The sequence below is a fragment of the Megascapheus bottae genome, chromosome 18, assembly GCF_031878675.1.
Source record: "Megascapheus bottae isolate mThoBot1 chromosome 18, mThoBot2.hap1, whole genome shotgun sequence".
NCBI classification, from domain to species: Eukaryota; Metazoa; Chordata; class Mammalia; order Rodentia; family Geomyidae; genus Megascapheus; species Megascapheus bottae.
Genome location: NC_143526.1, coordinates 12,482,581 through 12,505,500, shown reverse-complemented (window position 1 = coordinate 12,505,500; position 22,920 = coordinate 12,482,581). Strand labels below are relative to the sequence as shown.

At 41.1% G+C, this 22,920-nt stretch overlaps 2 long non-coding RNA genes across 4 annotated transcripts; one reads left to right on the top strand and one right to left on the bottom strand.

The window, feature by feature from the left end:
• Positions 1-557: 557 nt before the first annotated feature.
• Positions 558-10,184, bottom strand: LOC150050121 (uncharacterized). Its single transcript, XR_016538703.1, has 3 exons — positions 10,103-10,184; positions 1,011-1,197; positions 558-633 (listed from the first exon to the last, which is right to left on the bottom strand). It is a non-coding gene; the product is annotated as an uncharacterized LOC150050121 (long non-coding RNA).
• Positions 7,337-20,317, top strand: LOC150050120 (uncharacterized). 3 transcript variants are annotated; one of them, XR_016538702.1, is made up of 3 exons: positions 7,337-7,421; positions 19,455-19,804; positions 20,026-20,317. It is a non-coding gene; the product is annotated as an uncharacterized LOC150050120 (long non-coding RNA). The 3 variants fall into 3 exon arrangements; XR_016538701.1 differs by lacking the exons at positions 19,455-19,804; positions 20,026-20,317 and adding exons at positions 9,475-9,577; positions 10,111-10,356 and having other exon boundaries at positions 7,343-7,421; XR_016538700.1 differs by lacking the exons at positions 19,455-19,804; positions 20,026-20,317 and adding exons at positions 9,475-9,577; positions 10,111-10,356 and having other exon boundaries at positions 7,343-7,439.
• Positions 20,318-22,920: the final 2,603 nt, after the last annotated feature.

Genomic DNA, 22,920 nt, shown 5'->3' with positions numbered 1-22,920 from the left:
CTTGGGTCAGGTAGGGACTTCAGTTAAGATGACTGGTTGCAAACACTTCAAAAATAACAACCAAAACAATCCTTCAACCCCACAGTTAGAACTCAGAATTGTGCTCTGGCCACTTGTTTGCTACTTTCTACCAATGGCCTGGTCACAGCCACATAGAAGTCTGTGTTTCCCCACGGATGGCTTGGGTCTGGTTCCTCATCTCCCCTTCCCAGTGGACTACAGAAGTCAGGCAAGAAATGTTCCATTTTAGCCAGGTGCTGGTGGCTCCCCAGTGTTCCTAGCTAACCAAGAGGCTGAAATCTAGGGATCATAGTTAAAAGGCAGTCCAGGCAGGAAAGTCTGGGATACTTTTCTCTCTAACCAACAAAAAGCTAGGTGTAGAGGTGTAGCTCAAGTGGTAGAACACCAGCTTTGGGCAAGGAAAAAAAAAACTAAGAGGCAGCACTCACACAGATCCTGAGTTCAATCCCAGTACTAATGTGCACATGTGCACACACACACACACACACACACACACACACACACACACAGACACAGCTTTGTTGGTTAGGATCAGAGGGTATGTAGCAGAAGATGCTCTTAGTTTTCTTTCAACTCCGTGTCTTATTTAACTTCGCTCTGCCTCTTCTTTCCCTTAAAAACAAAATTTACACATGGTATCAGCAGACGATCCCCTCAATGGTTCTGCTCCAAAAAAAAAAAAAAATGAATACAAAGGATGGAAACCAGATGCTTTAATGGGTAAGAAGGTCATTTTCCCTTGTTCCCATAGACTCCTGCAACTGACAATTTTTCTAGGGATGTTCAAAGGTAACTGAGAAATAACCCACTTAGTGATGCTCTCTAAGGCTGCTGTAACAAGTAACACAAACTGAATGGCTTACCTAACAGAAATGTAATGTCTCTCCATTTTCTAAGCCCAAAGCCAAGTCTCAGCCATTGATAGGATTGGATTTCATCTCAGTGTAGTAAAAGAATTCCTTCCACTCTTTCCTCCAGCTTCTACTCACTTGCTGGACATTTTTGATGATCCCAATTTTGTAGAATTCTCCTTCCAGTCTCTGCAGATTCATACGCATCCTCCCTGTGTGTCAGCACAGCTGCTTTAGGGATCCATTCTGTTCATCTTAACTAATGCTTCTGCAATCCGTTTGTTTCCACATAAAGTCACATTCTGAAGTACTGGGATACTAGATACTGGAGTACCAATATACAGGGTGCATATGTTGGTATATTTGTTGGTACATGATCACAGGAGCAGCCCAAGCTCTCTTATCAGAATGAATCTCTAATGAGAAGATATGAGTTAAATATACAGAACATATATAAGAATGGACATGTTACAAGTGCATTGGAAAGGAGTAGGTTACCAGTTCTTCCTAGTTCCCTTCAAGCAAGGGTGTCCCCAGGATATAGAACTTTCCATGGTAAGTGAGTCTCCATGGTAGTTCTAGACAAATCTGTCAAGTTGGTCACTATCATAGAGGAACAAAAACCACTCACAGAATCTTCCATCCATAGGCACCCATGGCTCACACCTATAATCCTAACTACTCAGGAGATTGAGATCTGAGGGTCATAGTTCAAAGCCAGCCTGGGGCAAGGAAAGTCCATGAGGCTGTTATCTCCAATTAATCACAGAAAAAAGCAAAAAGTGGCATTTTGGCTCAAGTGGTAAAGTGCTCACCTTGAATGAAAGTGAACTCAGGGACAGCGCCTAGGCCCGGAGTTCAAGCACCAGGACCAGCCAAAACAATCATCAATCCATGCCACATTACTACCCTGTTATCAAGCCCAAACTCTGATTGAAGATTCAGACACTCAATTTAGAGGTATCTTAAGGACCTTTTGAAAAAGGATGAGAGGTGGGATTTTGTATCTGTACCAGAACATAGCATGTATTGTATGGATGTATGTTTTATGTATAGTCCTTGTAAGAGCATTGTCCCTCATCCTCATAAACTTCTCAAAGAAATCAACAAACAAAAAAAAATACTCATGATAAGGAAGTTTAAGAAAGGATGGCAGCTAGATACCAGAGGTCCACTCCCATAATATTCTCTATTCCAAAGGCTAAGATCAGGAAGATTGCAGTTTAAGGCTGACATGGGAAAAACGTAAATGAGACCTCTTTTCCACTGATAGGTAGATATAGTGGCATGAAACTGGCATCCTGCCTAGCAGAAGGTTGAGATCTGAAGGAATGAGGGTTCAGGCCAGACAGAGTGAAAAAGTTTGTGTGACTTTATCTCAATGACAATAGCAGAACTTGAAATTAGAACACCTGGATCACTTACCAAAAGCAGCTCTCCAAATTGCCCAGTAGTTTGTTCTCAGAATTTCTCAGTCGGAGGGACAGGAATGTGGAACATGGATCCACTGCTCTGGTACTCCATTGGGCAAGAGCTTCCTCTGTCACAGAAAGGAGATATTATCTCCTTCCCTTTCAGACCATGCTCCATGGGTGCATGGAACAGTCCTACTTCATTTCCACAAAGCTGAGTCTGAGACTAGGACTTGGATTCATGTAAGTATTTGAGAGATATTCCTAGGAAGCCAGAGTGAAGGAATAAAGAACCTGAAACCGGGCCAGGAGCATGATCTAGTGGCAGAGTGCTCACCTAGCATGCATGAAGCCCTGAGTTCCATTCCTCGCTACCACATACGCAGAAAAAGACAGCAGTGGACCTGTGGCTCGTGACACAGTGCTATCCTTGAATAAAAGTGTCTAAGAACAGTGCCCAGGCCCTGAGTTCAAGCCTCAGGACTGGAAGTAGAAAAAGAAAGAAAGAACCTGAGACAGAAAGGGATGCAGAAGAGAACCCACTGACTGTCCACAGCGGTATGACCCTGGGGCTCCCTCTTGTTGTAAATCTCCAGAGAAGCCCTAGAGATTCTACCTCTGATCTGCCCTCCAAGAAGTAGGAGGTGTGGACATGTATCACAGGAACTCTATCTCTATGGCTGGATTCTTGTGCTGAAGAGAAGAACTCCACCAGATTTGGGAGCTTTATTGACCACATTGATAAGAATACCTCAGCTTCAGGGTGCGGGGTGAGGGGGAGGGAAGGCAAATCCACAGCAATAACAAAGCTCTAAGGAACAAAGCCTTAATTCCTACCAGTGTCCCAATCTCTAGTCCTGAGTCTCGTTTCTGCATCTTTCTAGAAAGCACTATGAATGTTGTTTTGATTCCCTGCTTTGTCCTTGCTCTTCTACTCTCTTCTCTCTACCCCAGGAGTTCTCCATTCCCAAGGTAGAGGAGACTTGCCAGTGAAAGCCCTTCAGAGAGCACAGCACCTCCCACAGTATACATGGCAAAGGTTGGGCGCAACCAGTCTTATATCTGGGACCTTCACCTGCCACCTCCTTTTCTGAAGAACCCCATCTGTCTCAAATAGGTTTTTGTCCCATAAGCCTTCTGTGGTCCTTGCCCATTCTAACCCATACATCAGATCTGCCCTTTCACACATACCTAACAGATACACACACACACATACACACACCACCACCAGCTCCCACTATACTCCCAATTTCTCCCTCTTGTGTGTTCTCACAATATTTCAGTTATGGTTTTATTGTAGTTCACCAGATTTAACCCTAAGTTAAAGTTGTATCTATTTCCTTTTTGCTCTCACACAAACACTGATGGTATCACTTGCAAAGATGCCTCAGTGAACACCTGGTAAATGAAACTGGAGGCAAGAGCATCTGATTCAATTTCACAGGCAAAGGAAAGAGAATGAGTAATTTCTCTGTATCAGAAACACCAGGGAAGGTGACTCATGCCTTAGTGGATTCCATGATGAAAAAGACTCTGTCCCCTGGACTGCAATGAAGATCCTTCTTCATAGCTATGGCAATCGAAAGCAAAAGTCCCTTCTGCAAGACCCCCACACTGAGTCCCACCAAACAGAGGGCATGAGACACTGCACTGCTCAGAGTCCAACAGGCCAGAAAAAGGACCAAATTTCCATCTAACAGTCACGAAGACTCTTGCTACACGTCTTCCAGCTCAGGAGTATGATGATTGAAGCTGCACTTTAATAATGGACCATTAGGTCTATTTAGGCAGGAAAAAAAATCTTCACATTTTGCAAATAAGCCAGGTACGCGTCGCCTGCCTCATCGGAAATTCCGCACACAGCTTGATGCGCTCACAAATTCACAATTCAGAATTAATTGGTTTTTAGGCCGTGCATTTAGGTCAGATCTCCCAGACACTCCATTTCATGTGGTGAAAAGAAATTAAGTCAATTTTCCCCCTGCCAGACCCTTCGGTTCTCATCTCGCAGGCCTGGCTTGCCGTTCCCCCCAACACGCACGGAAGGAAGACAACCTTTAAAGGCATTCTCATTATTTCTCAGGGAGATGTCATTAAGTACTGTAAACATGTCCTGAATGAGTCCATGTCACAAAGACGGCAAAGTGTTTATAGAATAAAAACCTATGAGCACCAAAGAAAGATAAAATGGGGGAGGGAGGGAGTAAAGGGAAAAGACATTTCTTTTTTTTTTTTTCTCTGTGCCCATACTAGGGTTTGAACTTGGGACCTGGGCATGCCCCCTGAGCTGTTTTTGTTCAAGAATAGTGCTCTACTGCTTGAGCCACAGCTCCACTTCTGGCTTTTTGGTGGTTAATTGGAGATAAGAGTCTCATAGTCTTTGAATTGCAGGCCTCAGATCTCAGTCTTCTGGGGAGCTAGGATTACAAACAAGAGCCACTGGGTGCCTGGCAGAGATATATTTTTAGGAAGAAAAAAATATCTTTTGGACTGATAAAAATGAACTAAAGCTGGAAAACCATGAAGTAAGTTGTCTCATATAGGCTCTTATCAGGGAGGAAAGCAAGAGCAGAATCTCTTTTTTTTGGGGGGGGGCATGACACCCATGATAAATCCACCACACCCATTTCCCACCATCACTACCACTGATTTTGAACATGGTCTTAGAATTCCTGGCCTGGGAGCACTCAGCTCAGCCCTTGTGAGTTGTACTTTAAACCTACTGATGTTTCTGTTTGCCAGAAATCTGGGGGTCTTTCTTTCAACATGGAGAATTATTGTCCAAAATGAAATGAACACACTGTCTTATTTGAACATGGTCTTATGTGTTATTTTATTCTGCATTGTTGTTTACAATCAAGTTAAAGAGACAAGGCATTTACAGGTCTGCATTGATTTTCTTCCTCTAGAGACTGACAACGTGTATGAACACAGGCCTGCAGATGCTGTATGTGGTACACAGAGCATAGATTGAACAAGATCAGTGTGCTTTTTTCCAGGAGAAAGGATGAGAGCATCATGGATCCTCTTGGAGGGACAGTGACAGAAATTTTCCCACCACCACCACCATGCAGACATCACAAAGGCCTGAAAGTTTACAACCTTCTACCTCTCGCTCCTCCAGATTCAGCCTTATTGATTAGCAGCAGTGTAGGGGTATAAAAACAAAGACACAGGGGCCGGGAGTTTGGCCTAGTGGTTAAAGTGCTTGCCTAGCAGGCATGAAGACCCGGGTTCGATTCCTTGGCACCACATACATAGAAAACAAAGCCGGAAGTGGTGCTGAGGCTCAAGTGGTAGAGCTCTAGCCATGAGAAAGTCCAAGGACAGTGTTTAGGCCCTGAGCTCAAGCCCAGGACAGGTTAAAAAAAAAAAAAAAGCCACAGGGTGAACAAATGCCTAATCCATTAGAGTTCACACAAGGCCAGGCTGACACAGGCTGCTCTATAAACAGCTTTGACATCCCCTCTGGCCTTCCTAGCTTCTTGCTCTTGCTTCTCCTGTATCCATTATTCCTTGTTGCCTTAGGAATATTTCCATAATACATTATTACTCGCATACAGATACTCTTGTTGGACACAGAAATTCCCCGGATAATAAATTCTCTTATAAGGCAATGTTATGGCCTCCATTCTGCTTTGTCACTCTAAGTTATTCCTGTGACTCCACTTGCTACCTTCTGTCAGGTGTGCCTATCCGTGTGTGTGTGTGTGTGTGCGTGTGTGTGTGTGTGTGTGTGTGTGTGTGTACGCCCTGGACAACAGAGATGGGAACGGTGGGGCTCAGATGGAATCAACAAACATCTCTTGTGACACTGTCTGTACTATAAGCAAGTAGCTCCAAGAACATTTAATTCATGTCCCATAATTAACTAATATGAGCCCATTAACAGCCTTGCAAAATATACCAAGAAGCAGTATAAAAAGAAAATATATCGGGGCCAGGAGTTTGGCCTAATGGTAGAGTGCTTGCCTAGCATGCACGAAGACCAGGGTTCAATTCTTCATTGCCACATATATGAACAAAGCTGGGAATGGTAGAGCTCTAGCCTTGAGGAAAGCCCAAAGGCACTGTTCAAGCCCCAAGACTGGCAAAAAGAAAAAAAAAGAAAGAAACTATATGTAACTTCAGAGAGATAGGGGAAGTTTTGGATGCCTAAAATCATTTGCTAAAGAATCCTAGAAATCACAGATATAAAACAACAAAATAAAAATCATACTATCACTCAGTAATTACTGCCAATGACATAGGTAGATAGATAGATAGATAGATAGATAGATAGATAGATAGATAGATAGATAGATAGATAGGCTTTAGTGTATACACATGCAAATTTAACCTGAAACCATTACAATAAATTTTTCCAAATTCATATTTATTTCATGGATGCAAACTGCAAATTTAGCAACTTCTGTGCTCTAAAGTGACAGGCAAGGTAATTTTACTTACTTTCTTATTATTTTATTTCATAGGTACAATAATTTGTCCTGATTTCTCAAATAAACAGGCAAAACTTTTGCACTGAGATAAAAATTAATACTCAGTGGAGGCCTTTGGTATCTCTAGCTAAACAGTATTTTTAAAGTAATCTTTGTGAAATTTAGAAGCATATGATGACTCTAAGAATTTATCCAGTTCAAAGTAACTCCAAGCCATTGAGCTTTAAAAAGCCTCTGAACTTGGATGAAAAAAAAGGGAAAAAAAACCCAGATATGTCATCAAAACTAAAATGTGACCAAAAGACAGTTGTGTTAATACTTCATAACAAGTAGTGAGCATTGTACACAAATATGCTCTGTAAAGGAAGACACCTCATTGTTGACTTGCTTAAGTAACAGGCTCACTGCAGAATATTCAGGAGGTGTGTGTGTGTGTGTGTGTGTGTGTGTGTATTCACAGAAGAGATTTGTGTTATTTCCTATTCTACTCTATCTGCAGCCTGTCTTGCAATATTCCTTGAGTTTGTTCAAGAACAGAGAACAAGAGACATCACTTACCTGACATCATAAACCAATGAATGTGTCATGTTCTATGGAAACAGAAAAGGATTCCTAAACAAGTGGTTTAATATGAAAGTGCTCCTGGGAGAAACTAGAGAAGAAATCTCAAAGAAGGTCAAGGAAAAAAGATTGCAAGGGTGAGATTTTAGGAAAAGGTAACTTAAAAAGTGACTTCATCCTGAGCCTGCCTAAGAACTATGGTATAAGTTACCCTTAAGAGTGTCTCCCCTGGGCCAGGAGTTAGGCCTAGTGGTAGAGTGCTTGCCTAGCATGCTTGAAAACCCAGGTTCGATTCCTTGGTAGCATATACACAGAAATAAGCCAGAAGTGGTGCTGAGGCTCAAGTGGTAGAGTTCTAGCCTTGAGAAAGTCCAAGGACAGTGCTCAGGCCCTGAGCTCAAGCCCAAGACTGGCAAAAAAAAAAGTCTCCCCTATGTAACTTGAAGTTAGGGACGGAGTTAGGGACGGAGTTAGGGAAGAAGGATGGGATGCAGTGATCAAGATGCATTGTACTCATAACCACACATGGGATTACAACCTCTTTGTTCAACAACTTAATAATAAAGGGAAAAAAGTTTCTCCCAACAAGAAGTGGGGGAGGGGAGGGGCTATACTCCCACATTACTTTATTGACTGGAAATGGGTCCCTCTGAGAGTATGCACAATCCCAGGCATTTCCAGATCATTCTACTATATAGGGAGAGTCACAGATGTGAACTACTAAAAGCAAACATATGGGAAAAGAAGTAGAGCCATGAAGATGGCCTGTGTGCTACGTGTAGGGCATACCCAGCATACCTCCCGGTGAAGCTAAAGAGCAACATTTGAACCCATACCTGGTGAATCCCAAAGCTAGATGTTCACACTTCTATTATATTCTTCTCTACTTTCATATACTTAGAAATTGTCTCAAAGCCTAAGATTTATAGGGAGGGAGAGTTCTCTGAAATTTTTTAACAAGTGCACTTGTAACTACCAGCTCTGGTTTGACACTCATTTTTTGAATTATCTTTGAAAAATTGTATGAAGGAATTTTAGTTCAATATATCAGTCAGTTTATGAGTACAATGTGTCTTGACACTCTATATTTTAACTTAACATGGACTGTCTCCAGATCGCTTATTCCTGAGGTTATGCTTCTTCTGTCACTAATTAGTGAGAGAATGATAAGGTTGCAACAATCAAACATTCCTTTCAGAATCTGTGATTTTCCACAGCTAGGAAGTTCCATTCTGACATAGGTTTTCATTACGCCAATGCTTTCATGAAAATGGAGGATAGGGCATCACTAGTATTATGTGTTTGCAGAATTACAGAGCCATGCAACAACTCCTCAGAAACATCCCAAGACTGTTACCTTCACTGCAAATGGCATGTTGTCGTTGTGACCTTGGGTCTTTACTATCTCTGAGTGAATCCTTTATGGCTCCAGATGGAAAGTGTAAACTTAATTACTGCATGTAGCCTAACCCCCATATGTTTTCCACCTACTACAGACATTTTCTTTGCTCATTGGGTCATTTGTTTAAGTAAAATTAACATATAAATGATGACACATTGCTGTTTCTGAATTTTGTGCTAGGCATGGCAAAAGCAGACATTTGATACTGGCATCAAAAATCGAAAGAAGAAATGGATCTGTCAAATGGCAAATAAGAATTCACAAGTTTCTCTTGTAATTGTGTGTGTGTGTATATATATATACTTGCTGTAGATTTTTACAATACACTAATCTCGTACTTTAAAAGTTAAACCACAAGCTGGGAATTGTGGGTCACACCTGTAATCCTAGCTACTTCAGGAAGCTGAGATCTGAGGATCATGGTTCAAATCCAGACTCATGGACCAAAGTCCGTGAGACTCTTACCTCCAGTTAGCCACCAGAAAACCTGAAGTGGCACTACGCACTACAGCTCAAATGGTAGAGCAGTAGATTTGAGCTGAAGTGTTCAAGGACAGCACCCAGGCCCAGAGTTCAAGCCCCACAACTGACAAAAAAAAAAACTAAAAACACATATAGTGAGTCCAAAAGAAGATTGTATTAGGAGAGAACCACAAAGGTGCAATGCCTAAGCTTCTCTTTATTTATATAAAAGTATATATACATATATATATATATACAAACGGCTTTTTTTCTTTTCCTGATGATTATTTACCTTATATTTGGTGTATTCACGTGTATACCTTCAGGATGATTGTGGGGAGCACATAAAACCTGAGGAAAAAGGATGAAGTGTGCCACAACAGAGCTCATTGGACATTGATAAAAGTGAACTCTACAACGCATGAGTGGGTATGGAGGGCATGGAACTGGAGAGAATGAAGGAACAGATGACACTGTATGAAAGGAAATTATTCGTTACCTGACTCATGTTATTGTGATCCCTCCATACGTTACTTGATAATGACAATAATGGAAAAAAATTTAACTAATGATGGAAGTCAGTACTCAAAATGAGATTAAGTATTTGTATTACTTGGGACTAGGTATAACAGAGACCCACAATTAAGCTAAACAAAAGAAAAGTTTACATATCCTGTAAATCCAAGTTCTCTTGCACAAATTCACTGCAATTCCTTACATCTCACTTATTTCTAAGCTAGTCTTTGGTCTTTTCTTTAGCATTCATAATGATTTTATTGAGGTGCAAACTTTTCACATGTTCAAAGAAGAAAAACAAAGCAGCATCAGGTCTCACTACCTTTTTGAATGAATGATTCTCAGTATAGGCAGAGTTAGTGCTAAGGCATTTTTTGGTGCTTCTTTTTGGTGATACAACCTTTTGGACTGAATTCTGACTTATTTCACATTTGTTACCTTGACAGCCTGAGATCTAGTCTTCACAATCCAAGATGGCAGAATCATCTTCACTTTCCAGCCAACAGGACAGATCCACAGTCTCTTATGGAGGATCCAAAAAACACCATTCACTCCTTTTCTTGTTACTCATTGATCAGACTCTGGTCCCATGACCACACCCAGTCTACCCCCAAGGGATGCTGGGAAATGTAGTTTTATACCAATAACTACAATCTTGCTAAAAATTAGAGGAAAAATTACTATTAAAGACAAGGGACAAATGAATCTCTGGAAATAAAACCAGACTTTACTACAAGTATTTATGATACTTTCTAAAGGTATATAAATAGGGTGTCTTTGTCTTATCTAATTTCAATTTAGATTATTCATGTTTCTTCTTTAAGTCAAAGGAAATTTTCTTTGGCTCTCCATTTGCTTGCTTTGGGGTGAAAATTAAATCTGAAGTTAATTGTAATTTTTAATGAAGGCCTTTGAATCATGGGAAGCCAATCCATGTGACTACCAGATTCCTTTAGTAGGACCACACTAATGGATCATTTAATTTGCCCTAGAAGCAGACAGCTACCTCACCCAAGGCCATGTGTTCTCTTCCCAGGATCTCTGTATCTGTGGACTTAACCACATGGGGGCATACAGGACCTGCCTTCCTGGTCCTGCCAGGAACTATGCTGAAATGACACAGTAGGCTCAGAGATAGGAGGCAAACTGGAAAATTATATGTAATTTCATCTTACCTTTGGCCTTTGACACAGTCAGTGCCTTCTCCACAACCACTAGTCCCAAGACCACTAGGGCTCTAACAAATCTTACGAGCACTGATCTCATCTTAGAAGCTACTCTCCAGACAGAACAACTAGTGGCCAGCTGACCTTTATAGAAATAACTCTTTAATCATGTCTCCTGTACCACTAGTTTTGTAATGTGTTGCTTGGGCAGTGAGTCAATAGGTGTTTTTGCTTTCTGTAAGAGGTGGGTTCTGTTAAGCAATTCTCCCTCTGGAATTCCTTCTATTACTGAAGTACCCTTCCTTGTGAGAACAGATGTTCACAGGGTGGTTATGATGTTTAAGACGAATGTGCAACAGCTGGGAGAATAGAAAAGACCCTCTGAATTCCATATCTGTTCTGTCAGAGGCAGGTAGTATGATGCTGGGTGAGTCAGCATTCATATCTCCAACAACCCCACCCCACCCCACACACACGCACACACACTTCAAAAGGCTATTGAGCTGGATGCTGTGGCTCGAGCTGAGAGTCCTAGCTACTCAGCAGGCTGAGACCTGAGAATCAAAGTTCAAAAACAACCTAGGGAGGAAACTCTGTGAGGCAACCAAAAAAGCCAAAACTGGTGGTATAGTTCAAGTGCCAGAGTGCCAGATTTAGTGAAAGAGCTAAGGAAAAGATCATGAAGCCCTGAGTTTAGGTCACAGTATTAACATTCATAACACATGTGCACACGCACACATGCACACACACACACACACACACACACACACACACACACAAGCTAACTTAGCTTAGCTTCAGAATGTCCTCCCTTCCCACTTTTTGTGTTTCTTGGGCTGTGATAGAATTTACTTACCCAAATGGCCAAGGCAACAGCTCCAGGACTCCTATTGAATTTTGCCAAAGAAAGAAAATTCAAAAGAAATATGGAAATAGGCTCCCTGCATCATAGCCTCTGATCTTCTAATGGTCAGGGTTCTGCATCTAGCTCTTGTCCAGCCTTCCTCCCAAATGGTATCTGTCAGACTCTGGTCTTCCCAGGGATCCAGGGAAGAGAACACATGGCCTGCTCCTAACGCAAATTAGTCTTTTGACTTTGTACAGCTGTTCCAATTGCTACCAAATATTAGAACCTTCTCCCAACTTTTGATCTAGTCCTGAAAACTCTACATTGCTCAGAAAAAAGGAAAAAGAAAAAAATGCACATGGCACATTGAATCTACTTATTTTCTACTTATTTCAGCAATTGCAACTAGGCCACTGCTGCAAATGCTGTCCCATTAGATAATGGAGGAGTGACAAATGGAATAATGCAGTAGTTTTCAAAGTAAGGTGATTCTCACTCCCCCCTCGCCCCAAAACACAAAATCAGGAGCAGCGGCAGCAGTGAGAAATTTGACACACCAATGGTTCATAGTTCTTGGATCTCAGCCTAAGAATCATCACTGAATCAGGTACTCTGGTCTCAAAACTTTTTGGTTTTGTTTTTTTTTTTTTGACCAGTTCTCCTGTAAGCTTGAGGCCCACTGCATTTAGGGAGTGCCAGAGGGTGTACACAGAGAGCTTTCTTTGAGAATCTCACACTAATCTCATTTCCCCACACTTCTCTTGTCTTTTTTCTTCTTCCTTTCTAGGTCCCTCACCCTCTTCCTGTCCTTTCCTCTTCTGATTCTATGCATTTGGAAAACACACACATACACACACACACACACACACACACACACACACACACACACACACATTTGTTATAACTTTTTAAATGAATAAATGCTAAATATCAGGCCTGGAAAGTCCTTCCTATCTATTTTTCTCAGCACTCTAAAAAACAGACAACAACAGAAATAAGAGGTGGGGAGCATGGGGGTGGGGAGTGTCAACTTTTCTACCACATGACGTAGAAAAGATTCTAGCTGCTGAAGGTAGCTGTGACTGTCCAGGAGGCAATAAAGGGCTCGCTAACTGCCTTTATTTGCTTTCTGCTCAAGATAAACATTTATCACTGGGTGTATTGATTAACACCATATCACTTCTCTCCCTACACCTTGGCAGAGGGAGCAGGCTCCCTTTGGGAGCTCAAGCCTTTGTGGTGCTCAAGAAACCCTCCCCCTCCCCCAAATGCTACTGTGACCAGGAAGCAGCTGGGAGTTACAGAAAGGTGTGGTCCCCTTGTGTCTAGAAGGAGCAGCTGCCATGTTCCAGAGCATTCGAGGAAGCTTATTCTTAGGTAGCCAATCAGAGAGGGAAGTGTCTCTGGAGCAAGGCATAGAAATCATAGAAAATGCAAAGGGCATTAGAATTCCTCATTGTTACTGATTTCTTTCCTTCTCTATCATTCTTCTTTCTTTGTTTCTTTGTTTGTATTCAGAAATATTACATGGGAAATCATACAATGTAGAGTCTTTTGAGGCTGTTTCTTCCTTTCGTGTAATTGTTTCTATGATAAATACATATTGTATGCAAAACTGTTTTGTCTTTTTTATCGCCAAGTAGTACTCCGTTGTAAAGAAAACACATATATTTTCTTAATATATTCTCTGAAGGATATTGATGATGCTTTAATTAAATCCGACTCTTATAAATCAAACTATAAGAAACATTTGCACACATTTGTGTCATAAATATATCTTTATTTCTTCTGAGATAGATGTCCAGGAATGCAATCCCTGAAGCATATGGTAGTAACATGTTTATAGACTTTCCTCCCTTGGCTCGCTTCAAACCACATTCTTCCATTTTCAGCCTACTGAGTAGTTGGAATTACAGGCATATGCCACCAAAACCTGGCTCAGCTAAGTGTTTTTAATTATTATGCCAATCCATAGCTTGCTTTTTACACCCTCTTCACGGGATCTTTCACAAAGCAAACATTTTCGTTTTGATAAATTCTAACTTTTAATTTTTTATGCTTTGCATATTCTAACTCCAAGAATTTTCCTTCATCCTAAATCTCTAAAATAGTATTTTATGTTTTTTCTCTAAGAGTTTTGTAGTTTTGAATTTTACATATAAGCTTATAATCCATTTCAAGTTAATTTTTGTCTAAGGTTTGAGCCTTAGCTCAAGGTTCACATTTCATCTATGGATGTCCAATTACTCCCACTTCTTCCTTCCATTGAATAACATTTGAAATGGTACCACGCACTTGGGGAATATATTTATGGTTCTATTTCCAGATTTTCCTGTTTACCAGTTCTAAGGAATCTCATTACATATTAGACTCAAAATCTGATTTTAAAAAAAAAAACAGTTCCTACAAATTTATTCTTTGTTTTCAATATTGTTTAAGCAATTTTAGTCCCTTGCCTTTTCCATATAAATTCCGGAATACCATTAAAAATCTATTAAAAATACTATTAAAAATCTTGCTAGAATTATTACAGGAATTGTATTCCTCTTGTGTGTGCATCTGAGGAGAACTGACACCTTTAAATGCTGAGTCTTGCATTCCGTAACCCCAGTGCATATCCTCTGTTTTTTTTAGCTTGTCATTTGGTCCCTTCCATTCACATCATGTCATTGTCAGCCTAGAAGTCCTGAACATGTTTAGTGAAAGTCATACTTTTAAGTATTTCTTTTCCTTAGCAATGATAGGTGTGAGTGAGTTCTATTTTGGAAGTCCATGAGTTCATTGCTAGCTAGAAAGAATTAAAAATGCAATCAGGTTTTGTATGGAATCCTGGATAAACAGACTCAGGGCTTTCTTATGGATTCCTTGGGGTTTTCTATAGAGACAGTCACATCATGTACACGTGAGAATAGGTTTATTTCTTCCTTGCAAATTGTATGTCTTTTCACGTTTATTTCCCTATTGCACTAGTGAAAAGTTCCAGCGCCATATGAATAGGGAATGTGATTAACTTCACCAAGTTCTCACACTCAGGAAATGTTCACTCTTTCACTATTAAATCTCATGTTAGTGTGTAAGGTTTTTTTCCAAGTGGTACTTATTAAGTTGAAGTTGTATTCCCCCATTGTGTTTTTTCTGAAAATTTATATCATGCATAGACATTATCATGCTGTTACTGTGTGGATCAACACAATCATGTGAGTACTTTTTATATACTACTGAATTCTGCTTGCTTTATTTTAGGAAGGACTTTTGCATATATTCATGTAGGATGTTGGTCTTTAATTTTCTTTTAGAACCATCTTTCTTTGGCTACCCATCAGGATAATCGTAGTATCATAAAATGAATAATAAATATTTTCTCTTCTCTGTGTTCTAGTCTGGAACTAGAAAGTTCTTTGGGGGAAGATTGTTGAATTAAATTTTAAATATCCCTTCGTAGTTACTGGGCTCTTCAAGTTATCTATCTCCTACTGATGAAATGAGATGGTTTATATGTTTGTCAAGTTTCTGAGTACAATTGTCTGTAGTATTTTCTTTTAATATTTTTGTTGTCTGCACACTCTGAAGGAATATCTCTCTATATATCCCAATATCTGTAATTTCTGGCCTTTCCATTTTTGTCCTGTTTGCCAATTTTGCTGATCTTATAAAAAAAAATTGCTCTTTGTTTCCATGAGTTTCCTCTATTGCATTCTAGTTTTACTTTCATTGATTTCTACTATTATATCTATTAGTTTCTTCCTCTGCTTGCTTTAGATTTATTTGCTCTTCTTTTTCTGGGTGCTTGAAGTAGGAGCTTAGACTCTTGATTTAAGACTTTAATGCTTTTCTAATATATACATTTAATACTATAAATGTCCTTCTTAGCTGTATATAACATGTCAGCATTAAGTATTTTTAGTTAGATTAATGTTTTTTTATTTTTTGTTAATATTTTTATTGTAATTAATAAAAGGGTTACATTAATTTGCTTTCTTTGACCTATGCTTCATTGAAGAGCAGATTGTTGAATTTTCAGAGATTTGGAGACTTCCCCGTTACTGATTGTTACTGATCTCTTTTATTCTACTGTGGTCAGAGAACATACTTTATATACTTTTAATTTATTAGAGATTTGTTTCATGACCCTAGAAAAATGGTTGCATTAGTACTTGAAGAGAATGGCTGTTCTATCCTATAGTTAAAGTGTTCTATGAGTAAGAAGATTCTGTCAATTATTGGTGATGTTTTTTTCTCTCTCTTTCACTCTCTCCTCTCTCTCTCCTCTTTTTCATTCTGTCTTCCTCTGTCTCTGTCTCTGTCTCTCTGTTTCTCTCTCTCTCTCTCTCTCTCTCTCTCTCTCTCTCTCTCTCTCTCTCTCTCTCTCTCTCTCTCTCTCTCTCTCTCTCTCTCTCTCTCTCTCTCTCACTCTCGCTCTCTCCAGTCTAGCTAAATATTTGCCAGTATATTTTGATCTTTCTTTAGAACCAACCATCAAATTTTGTTAAGCGATATAAGCCAATGAATGAGAGACATTGGGAATAATGAACCAAAAGCTGAGTTTTCTGTCCTGTCCCAAAAGAATGGACCAATTTTGAAGTCACGCTCCCCATCCTTGTTTATTTCAAGCTTGAAATTAATTAATCAACAAATCAAAGGTTTTCATTTAACTCAGATGGTTGCATTCTCAGTACAGCTACCTGTCTATAAAAACCTGAGGGGAGGGCCGGGAGTTTGGCCTAGGGGTAGAATGCTTGCCTAGCATGCACAAAGACCCGGGTTCGATTCCTTGGTACCACATGCATAGAAAAAAGCTGGAAGTGGTGCTGAGGCTCAAGTGGTAGAGTTCTAGCCTTGAGAAAGTCCAAGGACAGCGCTCAGGCCCTGAGCTCAAGCCCAGGACTATCAAAAAAAATTCTTAAAAAAAAAAACCTGAAGGGAAAAGAAATTATTTCTCAGTGCCCTCCCTCAAAAGTCCAATTAATTACCAACTAGTATCAGTTATGACAGAGAATTCCATGCTGGGTGCATGTATACTGAGTCCTGGAGACATACTATTTTCATCTCTCAAAAACCAAAACTCTGAACACCATCTCAACTCCCAAACAACATGCTAGTGTGTGGCAGCAACCTCAGCAGGCTGTTTTTGGTCTGTGCTCATTGTAAGAGTAGGTCAAGGCTTGCACACCTAACTGCAGCATCTGAGCAGACACTAACTCAGAACACATCCAAGCTAAAAGGCCTCAGTGTGGTTGTTCTTTCCCTTTCCCTTTGTCAGGGAAGCCGGCAGAATGCTATATTTAAATATCAAACACTACTAATCATTTTAGCGGCACTGCTCATTTCAATAAAATGACGTTTGTCTTGCAGCTAATTGCTTGACTATCTCCAGACTGATAGACTCTTTGTAGACATTGATGCTCTCCTCTTTTTATAACTTTATTTCATTTTCTGCTCATTTCTGGTGTTGACTCAAAGGGCCTTTATCACCTTGAGCTGATAATCTGTGCTTTTATGGCTGCTTGGTGTGATTGGGAGCAGTGGAAGCAGCATGCAATAATACACACAAATAAATATTTGAACAGGAGAAAGAAAGTCCATCTGAGGTAGACCAAAGAAGAAATGCACTTAAACAAATAATGCCACTAGAGGGACTTTGACTCTGAACCAGAAATAGGCAAGGTCACCTCTGAAGGGCATCTTGTTGTGTCAGGAGGCTTTGCAGATGGGCACAGGTGCCTGCCCTAGTTGGTTTCAAAGATCAGGTCACACCAGGCCCTGGGTCTTCAGCATACCCAGCTGGGATCTACTCTGGTGGACTTGAGACATTATGGTAGAGGTCTGCCTATTTGGTCAGGATCACTAAAAATAATTCCCTTTGAGAAGAATAAATTTGCTCTTGCAGGGAGTTAAAGACCTGAGAGGTTTTAATTAGTTTACCAGCCTTGCCTTCGCATTTGGTCACCCACGTTATTGCAGAGTTCAAAGAGCATGATGCTGTGTGTCTCCCGCATTCCCCCCACCCACGGTTAGCACCTCCAGTGAATAGTTGAAAATGAAGGCAAAATGACATTCGACTTAGAAAGTAAGAGCACCAGGAAGCCAAACTGGAGGCAAACAGAGCAGCTAATTTTGCCAGGCATAGCTGGTGCTGTCCGTGGTTGTCCCTGACAGCATAGGCGACTCAGAACCACCTGTGTTTGCTCACTAGCTTTCCCCAATCTGCGAGAAAATGGCCCGGGCTGGTCACATGGCAGCCAGATAGGCCAGGCACCATGGGAATACAAAAGCCGGAGCTTTTAGCAGAGTTAATCATTAATGCGCTTTTTCTTTGTCCCATTCAGGATTGCTGACAGGGCTTTGATAGCCTGTATTTGCCCTGGGCTGCTGCAGTCAGAGCCAGGTACTAATGAGCCCATTGGCTCCAGGCTCCCTCCCACAGTGCCCACAGAACCCAACAGGGCTCAGACACTGCCTTCCACCTGAACCTTCTCTATCCCCTGCACTGGCTCCCAGTCTGTCCCATTAAGCCCCTACCTCTCTGGGCTTGAATTGATTGAACATCTGCTTGCCTGGAATTTTACATATTTATGCACATCATCTATTTACCTGAGCTCAGCAAAGGAAGGCTATAGGAAAGCCTACCATCTTTCTTTTCCCATGTCATATCTCCCTGGCCAGGAAAGAAAAAAAAAACTGAACATATTTCTTGTTTTGTGGGAATGTAGTCTAAGGGTGGACTGTTTTTCTATCACAGCAGTTGAATATTTTCATCTCATAACTTGGCTTGAGAGCATATTATGATGCTTGTTGTTATTGTTTCTCTGAGGGACTCAAACTCAGTATCTGACACATTTGATCACTGGTTGGCATTCTCCCATCTGAGCCATGCCTCTAACCCCATGTATATTCTGGTATTCACTCATGAGTATATTCTAGTAGTCCTATTTCAGCAACCTCAAGAATCCCTAACAGTGGTTTCTTTCATTGTTTTGTTCTGTTTCTTAAAAAAAAAAAAAATCACCTTAGCCTTAAGAATAAGCAGCTCTTGTGTTGGGTCAACATGACTGCAATTAGGTTAAACACAAACTAGGAACTAAGTCTCATATCTGTCTCTATAAAGCTGCCACCCCCCAGGCACAAGATTTTCAAAGCCTCTGACTTCATGTTTCTAGTAACTTGGAAATGTACTACTAGGCTGGGCATGTGGCTTAGTGGCAGAATACTTGCCTAGCATGCATGAAGCCCTAGGTTCTATACCCCAATAACACATAAACAGAAAAATCATGAAGTGGTTCTGTGGCTCAAGTGGTAGAGTGCTCACCTTGAGCTAAGAAAGCTCAGTGATAGTGCACAGGCTCTGAGTTCAAGCCCCGAGATTGGCAATAAAAGAAAGAAAGAAAGAAAAGAAAATGTACCACCATCTTCTCGCCATCTTCTTTTAAAATGAGAGAAGGGAAATCACAGTACAAACCAGGCATGTCCTTTAGATGAAAATGAGCAAACATAGAATATTTTTGAAATTGGGCTTGTGATGGTGTAGACATTTAGGGTTCAAGGCCAGTAATGATCAGAGTGTCTTTGGGGACCTGAACACATGAAACATCACTGATAGCTGTTGATTACTAACAAAGGCCTTATCTAAAGGATGTATACTACCATGTATCCATGGATTTCTAGATTTCTCTGTGGCCAAAGCAAAAATACCATTAAAAGTTTTATCCCATGGATCGTTACAACATCAAGAATATATTGGAGAATGACAAATTTTATTACCATCTTTTATTTTAAACAGATGAGGAAGTGAAAGTTGACCAACTTGCTAAGCTGTCTTGCAAATGACCCAACAGACAGCTATGAGAGCCCAGGAAGGATTCAATATGTGGCCAGTGATTTAAGATGGCTTCCTTCTGAAGAAAGATGGTCATCCTCACTCAAGCTTATTGAGCACTTACTATGCACTTCAGAACACTCAGGCCTGGGGTTGAGGAAGAGAGAATAAAGATGGAGGTGACAGAGTTCCAGCCAGTTACCTCCAGTAATTCAGGAGGCAAGACATGTATCACAAATAATGCAGGCTAACAAAAAAAAAGTATATGACATTCAACTACTACCTGAAGAAATGCCTAAGAGATTAGATCTCAGGTGAGCTTTGCCCTGTACTGAAAACTCTCTAGATGAAGGAAATGCTGTTGGTGATTCAGAATGCTTGAATGTTAGAATGTGGAAAGCATCCAATTCAAATAATGTTATCAGTTTCAACGTAGCAAGTAGCTCTGCAGCATTACTGGCTTTTATTTGTAACACTCTACATATAGGTAACATGAAACACATTTTAATACCTGTTCTATTCCATGTTGTCACAGATTCATCAGCCACAGATTTCTATGGAAGGTTAAGAGTTGACTCCAACTGTGTGCTTCTACCACAGGCAGCTGATGTCTAATACAACCTTCAGCTTTGAAAAAAGCCAAACCTGCTGGCTAATTGGGCATTTAATCAAATATATTTCAACATATCAAAGGAAGGCAACAAGACTTTTAAAAGCAGCTGGTTAAATGGGAGGTAAAATTAGCTGAATCATTCACTGGGATCATCCAAAATTAAATGGTCACTTGAGGCACACAACATAGTCAACATAATGAATTGACATGGCTGCCCTTAATATCACTTTGTATCGACACTCTCTTGTAATCAAGTAGATTGAATAAAGAAAGAAAGATGTGTTGGGCTTAACCCTATTTTCTTGGAGGAAGACAGGTATCTTAATTTCGGATATGTCAAACACAGCCTTTAAGTCAAGAGCCTATATTCAGGATGATGGAGACAACATGGCCCAGGAGAGAGAAGAGACCACTAAGGGAGGATAGCCACTTAAAGGTCAGCCAGTGACTAGTTAGTTACTACTGTAAGGTCTAAGGGTCCAAGGCTTCTTGATCAGAATCACTCCTTCCATCTTTCTCCCCTATCCCATCTGTTCCCTCCCCCCTAGACTAATTTTACAGCCCACTTCCTTTATCACATGTGTACATGGACTATTCTGGCTGTATTTGTCCCATTCCCTTTCTTATTCCTCCACCTCCCCCTGCTACCCTCTTTTGCCATCTCATATACTATACTTTAGTCAACTAAAAAAAAAGTACAGACTTATATAAGAAAAAAAAGGTGGGGATGGGGGAAAATGATCACTTGATGACCTTGAAAAGCTCAATGGGGAAGAGTGGTCATATGGATGAGACAAATATATTGAACTATATTATTTAATACTGCTAATATTGGTGCTAAGCACTCCTCTGCAAGTTGCACAGTTTTCGACATGCACAAAACCCCTATGAAATAGTCCACCTCTCATGTTGCATAGGGATAAGAACGACATCACATGGCCCCCACATGAGTTAGCAGCAGTCTACCCAGGGTGAGTGCTCTCCACAACTCTATGTTTTAGGTCCACACACGTTCCCAAGTGCCACCTCCTCATCTGCACAACGATAGTAATGGCGGCTGCTGAATCTGCAGGCCCTGAAGGTAAAATGAAGTAAGTCGCCATGTCTTGGATCACGAAATGCTCATCTTCTCCAGGGAGCCAGGGTCGCTCTCTCACAAGGTGCAAGTATGTCCCAGGCATGGCCCAGTGAAAGTGCCCCATCCAAAGATACACTAGATGGAGTGGATTACAACCTCTGCCACTCACTGACGTGAGTAATGACCCTAAAGGCAGATGGCACTCGGCAATGAGTTACTGAGAACCAGCTACAAGAGACACCTGCCCAGGAGCAGAGCCCTGCCCGTGCCCTATCTGGACGCCTAGCCACACAGCCCCCCTCAGCTGCAGGCAAGTTCAGTTGGGATGCTTTTCAACACTGTTCACCTTCAGAGCAAGGTTGCCATGCCATGCTTGAGTGATTTGATGGGTACCTCACCCTTCAGGCTGCCACAGCTGCCTTTCCCATGTGGCCTTATTGTCCCCATTTATCACATGGGTGGTGTGAGTAGCGAGCAGAAACTGCCAGGGGTGCGTGGGTAACACCTGCCTCAAGTCTTGTTTACAGAGCTCGTCATCCCCAGTTCTGCAGGGACTCTGAGTTCTTCCTTTGTGTGCTCAGCAGATGTTTCACTGATGCAGAGCTTTTTAAATTTTTTTTCCATTGACTATATCAAGGATAAGCTCCCCCACACACACACCATAGCTTTCTTATAAACAGCTTGCTTCTGAAGCTACCCTCAGGCCGGATCCCTTCCCACCATCCCCAACTTCTTTCCCTGCCAGAAGTTTCCTGGTAAACCAATAGGAGAAGGAAAATTGAAAATGCCTTTCTGAGATTCACCAGGTTCTGCAGTTTTTTGCAGGGGCAAAATTCCCCAGGAGCCCAGCATCAGGGATCTCAGTATCTTCCTCTATGTATTTTACTGATATCCAGGGTGAGAAACTTATGGACACTTGTAACATCTTTTCTCTCTAGCCACTCTTTTCTACCTATTAAAACAAAGCTTTGGTGTGGATGTGTTTCCTCTGGGTACAGAAGGGTCAGTCGAGTCCTAGGACATAGGAACCCGTAGACAAGGAATGTTCCAGAAGAGGGGGAATAAGAGGGCAAGAAAATATTCAGAAATGACAGTGAAACTCCAAATACATTCTCTTCATGTCTGCCAAGTCTTCTGATACCATTCACACAACAGCTGCCACTCCCATCCTGCGCCATGACACTCTGTCCTCAGTTCCCTGATGGTCATCCTGTGACTGTGTAGGGGATCTGATGGCACCTTACTCCTTTATCTTTGTCCTCTTCCAACATGGGGACTATGTGAGTAGAGATAAAGAACAACTCAACCCACTTCAGGCTCATGAAGCCTGAAGCCTTCTCCTTACCCCCTCCTTACAATCATGGTTGCTTCTCTCCATTTCTCTCTCACTCACACTCTGACAGTGGACCTTGATGCTTCTTGCCAAGAGCCTAACAGCCCAGGAGACTAAAACAAAGGCCCATCCAAACCTAACTATACAGGCTTCAGCTTGGTAGCTGGCTCAAAACACCTAAATCATTTCACTCACATGAATTCCCTCACTTGCCATTTTGCAATTGGCACTATGGGGAAAATATAGGCAAGATCAGAGTCTTTTCAACAATGAAAAATCAACTACGGGGCCAGGCCTAAAGGCTCATGCCCGTGATCCTAGCTACTAGGAAAGCAGAGATGAGCAGAATAGTGGTGCAAGGCCAGTAAGTGGTCTCCCATCTCAACCAATAAAGATCTGGGTTTAG